This window comes from Trachypithecus francoisi, unplaced genomic scaffold, assembly GCF_009764315.1.
Source record: "Trachypithecus francoisi isolate TF-2019V2 unplaced genomic scaffold, Tfra_2.0 Lachesis_group15, whole genome shotgun sequence".
Taxonomy (NCBI): domain Eukaryota; kingdom Metazoa; phylum Chordata; class Mammalia; order Primates; family Cercopithecidae; genus Trachypithecus; species Trachypithecus francoisi.
The window spans coordinates 42,550,756-42,563,597 of NW_022681460.1; the positions used below are offsets into that span (position 1 = coordinate 42,550,756).

At 40.5% G+C, this 12,842-nt stretch overlaps 1 protein-coding gene across 3 annotated transcripts in view; it reads right to left on the reverse strand.

Moving 5' to 3' along the window:
- The window catches only part of FBXL4 (F-box and leucine rich repeat protein 4), a 78,551-nt gene that overhangs the window by 56,727 nt on the left and 8,982 nt on the right, over nt 1-12,842 (reverse strand). For 2 of the 3 annotated variants that reach the window (XM_033234667.1, XM_033234669.1), the window contains exon 2: nt 2,039-2,156. The exons of the other annotated variant lie outside the window; for it this stretch is intronic. The gene's annotated coding sequence lies outside the window, so the exon portion shown is untranslated. The remainder of the gene's footprint in view (nt 1-2,038; nt 2,157-12,842) is intronic. 3 annotated transcript variants of the gene reach the window in all.

Consider the following 12,842-nt stretch of genomic DNA (forward strand, 5'->3'; position numbering starts at 1 on the left):
ACAGTGAGATGAAAACCTGAAAACAACTTTAAAACTCAAAAGAGGATTCTCAACTTATACTAAAGTGAAAAAACATGGAAAAAGACAAAAAGGACAGGCAATAAGGCACACGCATACATAGAAGGCAAATTGTAACAATATTTACTTGCAAAAGAGCCCAGAGAGACATGTCAATGAAGTCATAGAAAAAAAAAAAAGAGTAAGTTTAGACAGCTTTGCTACATAGTACCAAAATGTAATTAGAATGCTCAATGTGGTAATGACTCAAGAAAAAAGGCCAACCCTTAAATGCTTATTATTTCTGAATCCTGCTGAAACCGATCAAGACACACTATTTTGAGGAAGGACTTTTCTGCTTGAATCTAGAAATCAAAACATAGGGGAATGAAAGAAAGCATTAATGGAAAAAGAGGGGAATGACACGTGAATTTGATGCAGCATCTGAAATTCCTATCAGTTCTCTTTCCTGGCCAGCCCCCTCTAGCCTCTTATACCAACTTGTGCTCTTATGCCCCCTCTTGCCTCTGGTAACTTCTCAGTCTCCTCCCAGGTTTTCTTCTTCCTAATTATTCTCATATACACAGAAGTACCATTAAAGGAAGGCTGTCTTTTTGATAACATGATATACAAGAACATTCAATCTAACTTTGAGCCCGTCTTCCCCTTCCCTTTCATGTCCACACCCACCACCCTTGCTGTAGACCCATCAGAACCTCCATCATGCCCTCAGCAGCACTCCTGCTTTCATGCCTCAGCATCCTGAAATCTTTAACTGAGGATGGATGGCTCTGGAATGCCCACTCTCTTCCACTGATTAGCACTCTCTTACTCAACCTTCAAGGTCAGGTTCATACTTTATCTACCATGCACCTTTCCTCTGCTCTTCTATGTTCGTATTATTTGCTATTCCTTACATGCTGAAATATTTCTTTACCTGAATAGACTATGAATCCCTCAAGTTTGGAGAACATGCCTTAATTATAACTATACCCTTAAGGCCTAGCACACGCCAATATATGCTCAATAAACATGTGTTGTTTTACGGAGATTAGAAGAGTAGATGGCATAAGAGAATTAAAATAAGTAAGTTTAAAATAAACACAGAAATGAAACCAGCGATTCTTCATGATAAGGCACATGTAAACCAAAAAATGATGCAAGAAATGTTCCATATCTTGATACAGAGAAAAAGAGAAAGGAAATGGGTAATAAAAACTGAAACGCAACAGGTAAGAATCAAATGTATGAACTTCTTTGAAGCCATCCAAGAAGGAATAGTACATATATTGAAATTTTACTGTTCAAAGAGAATGAAAAAAGTGGCAACTTCTATTAGTACAAAAGCAGCTTCTGAATACATAAGAGTCTTGACTCTGGTCACAAAGAAACTCTGATTGAAATTAAAGGAAGATTCATCAAAGAGATGATTAGAGAGGTAAAAGAAAGCTATTTCCTCAAATACAATGATGTTTTTGCACTCCAAATCTATGTTAAAATGGTACGTTGATTATGGAGAACTGGAAAAACTATGGCTGAAACAGAATTTCTTAAAGAGATAACCTACGAGTTAAGACAAAAGAGACGGAGAATCGCTTGAACCCAGGAGGCAGAAGTTGCAGTGAGCAAAGATCGCACCACTGCACTCCAGCCTGGGCGACAGAGCGAGACTCTATCTCAAAAAAAAAAAAAAGAGAGAGAGAGAGAAGAGACAGGCTGTAATATAAGAGCAAAGGGAACAAGACAGCTTAATATTGTTCTGGTATTAGATGGATGTAAAGGAGCAAAGGCCAAGCATTGGAAAAACTCCTCTTTTTCTTCATCATAATTATTGATATTCTAATTGTACTAGATCTTAAAAAACTAACACTGAAAAAATGTAATAGTGTCAGCATGGAAATTACTCGGGATGGTATCTTAAGGCTTTATGTGCCTCTCTCTTCCTCTAAATAAATTCTTGCCCAGTTAAAACATTTTTATTATGACTGTATTTTTTAAATCAATAAGGCCCTAATGTAGAAAAAATAGGTGGAGTTCTTACCTGAAACATATGGATCAAGAGGAAGACTGGAGATTCCTATCCAGCTTCAAAGCTTCTTGAAAATCCAAGCAAATGAAGCAAATGGAGAAGGCAAGGGAACCAGGCCAGGACGAAAAATCTAAAAGAAGAGCAAAAATCTTAAAAACCAGAGGTAAATAGTACCACTCTCTTCAAGGAATCAAGGTAGATCTCAAAAATCAAGGAAATGATGCAAAAAGTCTGGAACACAGTAGACTCTGCAAAATCCTCTGCTGAGTTAATGAATAAATGGCAGGAACTAAGCAAGAGGTAACCAAGAAGTCAAGTAGGAACGAATCTACTGGAAAACAAGAGATAAGATTCAGAACAAATTTAAACTACGAATTGATAAAGGTTAGTTCTACAGAATGTGTTCTTCCTTTCCTAGAGTTTCTTTAACAAGCATATCCAAACTTCTGAAATATTTCATAATCGATCTTTAGTAGCAAGAAAAGCAGAAATCTTTTTTTTTTTTTTTTTTTAAGTAGAGCTATAGGATGAGTGGAATTTTTTGTTGTTGTTGTTGTTTCTGATATAATGGATCTGGAAACCCTCTTCCTGCCCAAGATGCTATCTCAGAGTGACAAGAAAGGATATGTTTCTAATTACACAGGTACGATGATACAACATAACTCAGAAATACATTCCACTGTTATATTACCTATATATTACCTTTTTCTTCAGGGTTTAATGATGGGTAAGAATAAGCCATCTGAATGAGAAGAACTGTGAATCTGGAATAACCCTATATCTTTAGCAGATACACAATGCATATTTAACTGAAATATTAAAAATTGGAGATATCTGGTTGAGGATAAATTTAAGGAACTTACTGAAGAAAGAAAAAATGATATTTTGTTTATTAAAGTTATACTAATTATGTGAATTTACTTTAGCCAAATATTAGCCATATATTTTTGTATATTAACATAGAGAACATTTTACCTAGAAAAAAATATACTGGATTTACACCCTGCCTAACAAAAATCCAAGGACAATACGTCTGTCATAGCTTGCCATTATAGTTAAAATAGCAACTAACTAAAATGGTTTAATACTGTTAACTTTAGTATAAAATGTACCCCACTTTAAGCATGTAATTTGATGAGTTTTGACAATGACAGAAACCAACATAACCACCACCAAAACCAAGAGACAGAATATTACCCCAGCCTAAAAGGTTCCCTGGTCAATCACCTATCCACAACCTGCGCCAGGCAAAAACTGATCTGCTTTCTGTCACTATAAACCAGATTGTCCTTTATTCCAGAATTATAAGAAAGTGAAATAATATAGTATGTACAGTTGACCCTTAAACAACACAGGTTTGGCCGGGCGCGGTGGCTCAAGCCTGTAATCCCAGCACTTTGGGAGGCCGAGACGGGTGGATCACGAGGTCAGGAGATCGAGACCATCCTGGCTAACACGGTGAAACCCCGTCTCTACTAAAAAATACAAAAAACTAGGCCGGGCGCGGTGGCTCAAGCCTGTAATCCCAGCACTTTGGGAGGCCGAGACGGGCGGATCACGAGGTCAGGAGATCGAGACCATCCTGGCTAACACGGTGAAACCCCGTCTCTACTAAAAAAAAAATACAAAAAATTAGCCGGGCGAGATGGCGGGCGCCTGTAGTCCCAGCTACTGGGGAGGCTGAGGCGAGAGAATGGCGTAAACCTGGGAGGCGGAGCTTGCAGTGAGCTGAGATCCGGCCACTGCACTCCAGCCTGGGCGACAGAGCGAGACTCCGTCTCAACAAAAAAAAAAAAAAAAAAAAAAAAAAACTAGCCAGGCGAGGTGGCGGGCGCCTGCAGTCCCAGCTACTCGGGAGGCTGAGGCAGGAGAATGGCGTGAACTCGGGAGGCGGAGCTTGCAGTGAGCTGAGATCCGGCCACTGCACTCCAGCCCGGGCGACAGAGCGAGACTCCGTCTCAAAAAAAAAAAAACAAAAACAAAAATAAAACAAACAAACAAAAAAACAACAACACAGGTTTGAACTGTGTGGGTCCACTTATATGTGCTTTTCTTCTGTCTCTGCGACCTCTGAAACAGCAAGACTGACCCATCCTCTTCCTCCCTCTCAGCCTATTTAACATGACGACAATGAGGATGAAGACCTTTATGATGACCCATTTCCACTTAATGAAAAGTAAATATATTTTCTCTTTCTTATGATTTTCTTAATATTTTCTTTCTCTAGCCTATTTCATTGTAAGAGTACAGTATACAATACATATAACATATATTAACCAACTGTATATGTTATCAGTAAGGCTTCCAGTCAACCATAGGCTATTCAGTGGTATTTAAGCTTATGGGGAGTAAAAAATTATAGCTAGATCAACTGCATGGGGGATCGGCACCCCTAACCTTCATGTTGTTTGAGGATCAACTGTATTATTTTATATCTAGCTTATTTTATTCCGCCTGTCTTTCAGATATACCCATGATGCTATGTGTATGAGTAATTCAGTTCCTTTTTATTCTGAATCAAATCCTATTATACAGTTGACCCTTGAACAATGTATGGGATTGGGGCACTGACCCCCTGTGCAGTAAAAAATCTCAATATAGGCTGGCATAGAGGCTCATGCCTATAATCCCAGCACTCTGGGAAGCTGAGGCAGGTGGATCACCAGAGGTCAGGAGTTTGAGACCGGCCTGGCCAATATGGAAAAACACTGTCTCTACTAAAAATAAGTTTTAAAAAATCTGAGTATAACTTTTGACTCACCCAAAACTTTACTAATAGCCTACTGTCGACCAGAAGGCTTACCAATAACATAAACAGTTGATTAACATATTTTGTAAGTTATATAATGTATTCTTACCATAAAGTAAGCTAGAGAAAAGGAAGTATTGTTAAGAAAATCATAAGAGAAAATATATTGACTACTCATTAAGTGAAAGTGAATTACCACAAAGGTCTTCAGTCTGATCTTCATGTTGAGTAGGCTGAGGAGGGAGGAGGAAGAGGAGGGGTAGACCTTGCTATTCAGACTACAGAGGTGAAAGTGATGGAGGAGATATAAAAAGAGGCAGGAGAGGCAGGCACATTTGGTACAACTTTATGGAAATATACTATAATTTCTGCCTGATTTTTTGCTTTTTCATTTCTCTAAAAATATCTCTATACAGTATCAATCCTTCTACCGTTTGCTTTAGTTGCAGTGTCCATGTCATAGAAGGGTCCATGTTGTAAAAGAAGTCAAAACCGTCCAGAATAATTGGAACTTTCTGCCAGATTGTCTAATGTCAATTTGTTTTCTGGCACTGCTTCTTTTATGTCTTCTTCCTCATCATCTGGCACTAATTCAGAAACACTCGTATCCACCAAGTCGTTTTCTGTTAACTCCTCGGGTGTGGAGTCTGTTAGCTCTTGAATTTCTCTAAGATCCATATTTTGAAACCCTTCATCCTCCTCCCCCTACACCTTTTTTTTTTTTTTTTTTTTTTGCCATATCTACAATCTCTTTCATGATTTCCTTGATTGGTTCTGTCATATATCCTGTGAAGTCATGTACACTATCGGTACAGTTTTCTTTAATTTTCTTATTGTTTGAGTCTTGATGGCCTTCACAGTTTTTTCTGTAACAATGGCATATTCATGGTGCAATCCTTCCGAACATACAGGTTCTCTCTGTTGAGGTTCTCATCCACAGAGTTGACAGTTCTTTCCATAGAGTACCATGTATAATAAGCCTTAACGCTCCTTATGACCCCCTGATCTGCAGGCTGAATTAGGGACATTGCATGTGGGGACAAGTGGAATACTTCGACATCTTCAGTGTTAAACTCGTGGAGTTCTGGGTGGCCAGGGACCTTGTCTGATACCAAAAGAACTTTAAAAGGCAGTCCCTTATAGCAAGGTATTAATACCTCCTGACTTCAGGGAGAAAGCATTGATGAAATCAATCAAGAAAAAGAATTCTCACTGTCCAGGCCTTCTTGTTACATAACCAAAGGACTGGTAAGTGGCATTTATCTTTTCCGTTTAAGGCTGGGGGTTAGTAGCTTTACAAATAAGGGGAATCTTGATCGTAAACGCAGATGCATTTGCACAAAACACCAGAGTTACTCTGTCCTCTGCCCTAAATCTTGGTGCTTGCTTTCCTTCTTAAACAAATGTCTTTTGTGGCTTTTTTTCCCCCCAGAATAGGGCACTTTGTCTGCATTTAAAACCTGACTGAGGCTGGGTGCAGTGGCTCATGCACTTTGGGAGGCCAAGGCAGAAGGATGACTTGAGACCAGGAGTTCAAGACCAGCCTAAGCAACACAGGGAGATCCTGCCTCTACAAAAATAAAAAAATTGCCAAGTATGGTGGTGTGCACCTGTAATCCTAGCTACCTGGGAGGACTGCTTCCACCTCAGGAGGCTGGGGCTGCAGGAAGCTGTGATCATGCCATTGCACTCAAGCCTGGGTGACAGAGCAAGATCCTGTCTCAAAAAAAAAAAGACAAGACAAGACAAGATGGAAGGAAGACAAGTCAAGAAGGATGGATGGGATTGGGCGCCAAGATGGCCGAATAGGAACAGCTCCAGCCTCCAGCTCCCAGCGTGAGCGACAGAGAAGATGGGTGATTTCTGCATTTCCAACTGAGGTACCAGGTTCCTCTCACTGGGGCATGTCAGACAGTCAGTGCAAGACAGTGGGTGCAGCCCAATGAGTGAGAGCAAAAGCAGGGCAAGGCATCCCCTCACCTGGGAAGCGCAAGGGGGAAGGGAATTCCCTTTCCTAGCCAAGGGAAACCGTGACACACAACACCTGGAAAATCAGGTCACTCCCACCCTAATACTGTGCTTTACCAAGTTCTTAGCAAACGGCACACCAGGAGATTATATCCCACACCTGGCTCAGAGGGTCCCACCCTCATTGCTAGCACAGCAGTCTGAAATCTAACTGCAAGGTGGCAGCGAGGCTGGGGGAGTGGCACCCACCATTGCTGAAGCTTAAGTAGGTAAACAAAGCTGCCGAGAAGCTCAAACTGGATGGAACCCACCGCAGCTCAAGGAGGCTTGCCTGCCTCTGTAGACTCCATCTCTGGGGACAGGGCATAGCTAAACAAAAAGCAGCAGAAACCTCTGCAGATGTAAATGTCCCTGTCTGACAGCTTTGAAGAGAGTAGTGATTCTTCCAACACCGAGGCTGAGATCTCAGAACTGACAGACTGCCTGCTCAAGTGGGTCCCTGATCCCCGAGTAACCTAACTGGGAGACATCCCCCACTAGTGGCAGACTGACACCTCACACCTCACACAGACAGGTACACCTCTGAGACGAAGCTTCCAGAGGAACAATCAGACAGCAACACTTGTTGTTCGGCAATATTCTCTCTTCTGCAGCCTCTGCTGCTGATACCCAGGCAAACAGGGTCTGGAGTGGACCTCAAGCAAACTCCAACAGACCTGCAGCCAAGGGGTCCTGACTGTTAGAAGGAAAACTAACAAACAGAAAGGACATCCACACCAAAACCCCATCTGTATGTCCCCATCATCAAAGACCAAAGGTAGTTAAAACCACAAAGATGGAGAAAAAGCAGTGCAGAAAACTTGAAAATTCAAAAAATCACAGCGCCTCTCCCCCTCCAAAGAAATGTAGCTCCTCGCCAGCAAAGGAACAAAGCTGGATGGAGAATGACTTTGACAAGTTGAGAGAAGAAGGCTTCAGTCGATCAAACTTCTCAGAGCTAAAGGAGGAACTATGAACCCAGGGCAAAGAAACTAAAAACCTTGAAAAAAGATTTTACGAATGGATAACTAGAATAACCAATGCAGGCCGGGCGCGGTGGCTCAAGCCTGTAATCCCAGCACTTTGGGAGGCCGAGACGGGCGGATCACGAGGTCAGGAGATCGAGACCATCCTGGCTAATACGGTGAAACCCCGTCTCTACTAAAAATACAAAAAAAAACTAGCCGGGCGAGGTGGCGGGCGCCTGTAGTCCCAGCTACTCGGGAGGCTGAGGCAGGAGAATGGCGGAAACCCGGGAGGCGGAGCTTGCAGTGAGCTGAGATCTGGCCACTGCACTCCAGTCCGGGCGACAGAGCGAGACTCCGCCTCAAAAAAAAAAAAAAAAAAGAATAACCAATGTAGAGAAGTCCATAAACGACCTGATAGAGATGAAAACCATGACATGAGAACTACGTGACAAATGCACAAGCTTCAGTAACCGACTCGATCAACTGGAAGAAAGAGTATCAGTGATTGAAGATCAAATGAATGAAATGAAGCGAGAAGAGAAGTTTAGAAAAAAAAGAGTAAAAAGAAAAGAACAAAGCTTCCAAGAAATATGGGATTATGTGAAAAGACCAAATCTACGTCTGATTGGTGTACCTAGAAAGTGACGGTGAGAATGGAACCAAGTTGGAAAACACTCTGCAGGATATTATCCAGGAGAACTTCCCCAACCTAGCAAGGCAGGCCAACATTCAAATTCAGGAAATACAGAGAACGCCACAAAGATACTCCTCAAGAAGAGCAACTCCAAGACACATAATTGTCAGATTCACCAAAGTTGAAATGAAGGAAAAAATCTTAAGGGCAGCCAGAGAGAAAGGTCAGGTTACCCACAAAGGGAAGCACATCAGACTAACAGCAGATCTCTCGGCAGAAACTCTACAAGCCAGAAGAGAGTGGGGGCCAATATTCGACATTCTTAAAGAAAAGAATTTTCAACCCAGAATTTCATATCCAGCCAAACTAAGTTTCATCAGTGAAGGAGAAATAAAATCCTTTATAGACAAGGAAATGCTGAGAGATTTTGTCACCACCGGGCCTGCCCTACAAGAGCTCCTGAAGGAAACACTAAACATGAAAAGGAACAACCCTGAACCAGCCATTGCAAAAACATACCAAATTGTAAAGATGATCTATGCTAGGAAGAAACTGCATCAACTAACGAGCAAAATAACCAGCTAACATCATAATGACAGAATCAAGTTCACACACAATAATATTAACCTTAAATGTAAATGGGCTAAATGTCCAATTAAAAGACACAGACTGGCAAACTGGATAAAGAGTCAAGACCCATCAGTTGGCTATATTCAGGAGACCCATCTCACATGCAGAGACACACATAGGCTCAAAATAAAGGGATGGAGGAAGATCTACCAAGCAAATGAAAAGCAGAAAAAGGCAGGGGTTGCAATCCTAGTCTCTGATAAAACAGACTCTAAACCATCAAAGATAAAAAGAGACAAAGAAGGCCATTACATAATGGTAAGGGATCAACTGAACAAGAAAAGCTAACTATCCTAAATATATGTGCACCCAATACAGGAGCACCCAGATTCATAAAGCAAGTCCTTAGAGACTTACAAAGAGACTTAGACTCCCATACCATAATAATGGGAGACTTTAACACCCCACTGTCAACATTAGACAGATCAACGAGACAGAAAGTTAACAAGGATATCCAGGAATTGAACTCAACTCTGCACCAAGCAGACCTAATAGACATCTACAGAACTCTCCACCCCAAATCAACAAAATATACATTCTTCTCAGCACCACATTGCACTTATTCCAAAACTGACCACATAGTTGGAAGTAAAGCACTCCTCAGCAAATAAACAAGAACAGAAATTATAACAAACTGTCTCTCAGACCACAGTGCCATCAAACTAGGACTCAGGACTAAGAAACTCAATCAAAACCACTCAACTACATGGAAACTGAACAACCTACTCCTGAATGACTACTGGGTACATAACAAAATGAAGGCAGAAATAAAGATGTTCTTTGTAACCAATGAGAACAAAGACACAACATACCAGAATCTCTGGGTCACATTTAAAGCAGTGTGTGAAGGAAATTTATAGCACTAAATGCCCACAAGAGAAAGCAGGAAAGATCTAAAATTGACACCCTAACATCACAGTTAAAAGAACTAGAGAAGCAAGAGCAAATACATTCAAAAGCTAGCAGAAGGCAAGAAATAACTAAGATCATAGCAGAACTGAAGGAGATAGAGACACAAAAAACCCTTCAAAAAATCAATAAATCCAGAAGCTGGTTTTTTGAAAAGATCAACAAAATTGACAGACCACTAGCAAGACTAATAAAGAAGAAAAGAGAGAAGAATCAAATAGACACAATAAAAAATGATAAAGGGGATATCACCACCAACACCACAGAAATACAAACTACCATCAGAAAATACTATAAACACCTCTACACAAATATACTAGAAAACCTAGAAGAAATGGACAAATTCCTGGACACATACACTCTCCCAAGACTAAACCAGGAAGAAGTTGAATCCCTGAATAGACCAATAGCAGGCTCTGAAGTTGAGGCAATAATTAATAGCCTACCAACGAAAAAAAGTCCAGGACCAGACGGATTCACAACCGAATTCTACCAGAGTTACAAGGAGGAGCTGGTACCATTCCTTCTGAAACTATTCCAATCAATAGAAAAAGAGTGAATCCTCCCTAACCCATTTTATAAGGCCAACATCATCCTGATACCAAAGCCTGGCAGAGACACAACAAAAAAAGAGAATTTTAGATCAATATTCCTGATGAACATCGATGAAAAATCCTCAATAAAATACTGGGAAACCGAATCCAGCAGCACATCAAAAAGCTTTTCCACCATGATCAAGTGGGCTTCATCCCTGGGATGTAAGGCTGGTTCAACATACGCAAATCAATAAACATAATCCAGCATATAAACAGAACCAAAGACAAAAACCACATGATTATCTCAATAGATGCAGAAAAGGGCTTTGACAAAATTCAACAGCCCTTCAGGCTAAAAACTCTCAATAAATTTGGTATTGATGGAACATATCTCAAAATAATAAGAGCTATTTATGACAAACCCACAGCCAATATCATAGTGAATGGGCAAAAACTGGAAGCATTCCCCTTAAAAACTGGCACAAGACAGGATGCCCTCTCTCACCACTCCTATTCAACATAGTGTTGGAAGTTCTGGCCAGGGAAATCAGGCAAGAGAAAGAAATAAAGGGTATTCAATTAGGAAAAAGAAGTCAAACTGTCCCTGTTTGCAGATGACATGATTGTATATTTAGAAAACCCCATGGTCTCAGCTGAAAATCTTCCTAAGCTGATAAGCAACTTCAGCAAAGTCTCAGGATACAAAATCAATGTGCAAAAATCACAAGCATTCATATACACCAGTAACAGACAGAGAGCCAAATCATGAATGAACTCCCATTCACAATAGCTTCAAAGAGAATAAAATACCTGGGAATCCAACTTACAAGGGATGTGAAGGACCCCTTCAAGGAGAACTACAAACCACTGCTCAATGAAATAAAAGAGGACACAAACAAATGGAAGAACATACCATGCTCATGGATAGGAAGAATCAATATCATTAAAATGGTCATACTACCCAAGGTAATTTATAGATTCAATGCCTCCCCATTAAGCTACCAATGACTTTCTTCACAGAATTGGAAAAAACTACTTTAAAGTTCATATGGAACCAAAAAAGAGCCCGCATTGCCAAGAAAATTCTAAGTCAAAAGAACGAAGCTGGAGACATCACGCTACCTGACTTCAAACTGTATTACAAGGCTACAGTAACCAAAACAGCACGGCACTGGTACCAAAACAGAGATATAGACCAATGGAACAGAACAGAGCCCTCAGAAATAATACCACACATCTACAACCATCTTATCTTTGACAAACCTGAGAAAAACAAGAAATGGGAAAAGGATTCCCTATTTAATAAATGGTGCTGGGAAAACTGGCTAGCCATATGTAGAAAGCTGAAACTGGATCCCTTCCTTACTCCTTATACAAAAATTAATTCAAGATGGATTAGAGACTTAAATGTTAGACCTAAAACCATAAAAACCCTAGAAGAAAACTTAGGCAATACCATTCAGGACATAGGCATAGGCAAGGACTTCATGTTGAAAACACCAAAAGCAATGGCAACAAAAGCCAAAATTGACAAATGGGATCTAATTAAACTAAAGAGCTTCTGCATAGCAAAAGAAACTACCATCAGAGTGAACAGGCAACCTACAGAATGGGAGAATTTTTTTGCAATCTACTCATCTGAGAAGGGCTAATATCCAGAACCTACAAAGAACTCAAACAAATTTACAAGAAAAAAACAAACAACCCCATCAAAAAGTGGGCAAAGGATATGAACAGACACTTCTCAAAAGAAGACATTTATGCAGCCAACAGATACATGAAAAAATGCTCATCATCACTCACCTTCAGAGAAACGCAAATCGAAACCACAATGAGATGTCATCTCACACCAGTTAGAATGGCAATCATTAAAAAGTCAGGAAACAACAGGTGCTGGAGAGGATGTGGAGAAATAGGAACACTTTTACACTGTTTGTGGGACTGTAAACTAGTTCAACCATTGTGGAAGACAGTGTGGCAATTCCTCAAGGATCTAGAACTAGAAATACCATTTGACCCAGCCATCCCATTACTGGGTATATACCCAAAGGATTATAAATCATGCTGCTATAAAGACACACGCACAGGTATGTTTACTGCGGCACCATTCACAATAGCAAAAACTTGGAACCAACCCAAATGTTCATCAACGACAGACTGGATTAAGAAAATATGGCATATATACACCATGGAATACTATGCAGCCATAAGAAAGGATGAGTTCATGTCCTTTGCAGGGACATGGATGTAGCTGGAAACCATCATTCTCAGCAAACTATTGCAATAACAGAAAACCAAACACCGCATGTTCTCACTCATAGGTGGGAACTGAACAATGAGATTACTTGGACACAGGAAGGGGAACATCACACACCAGGGCCTG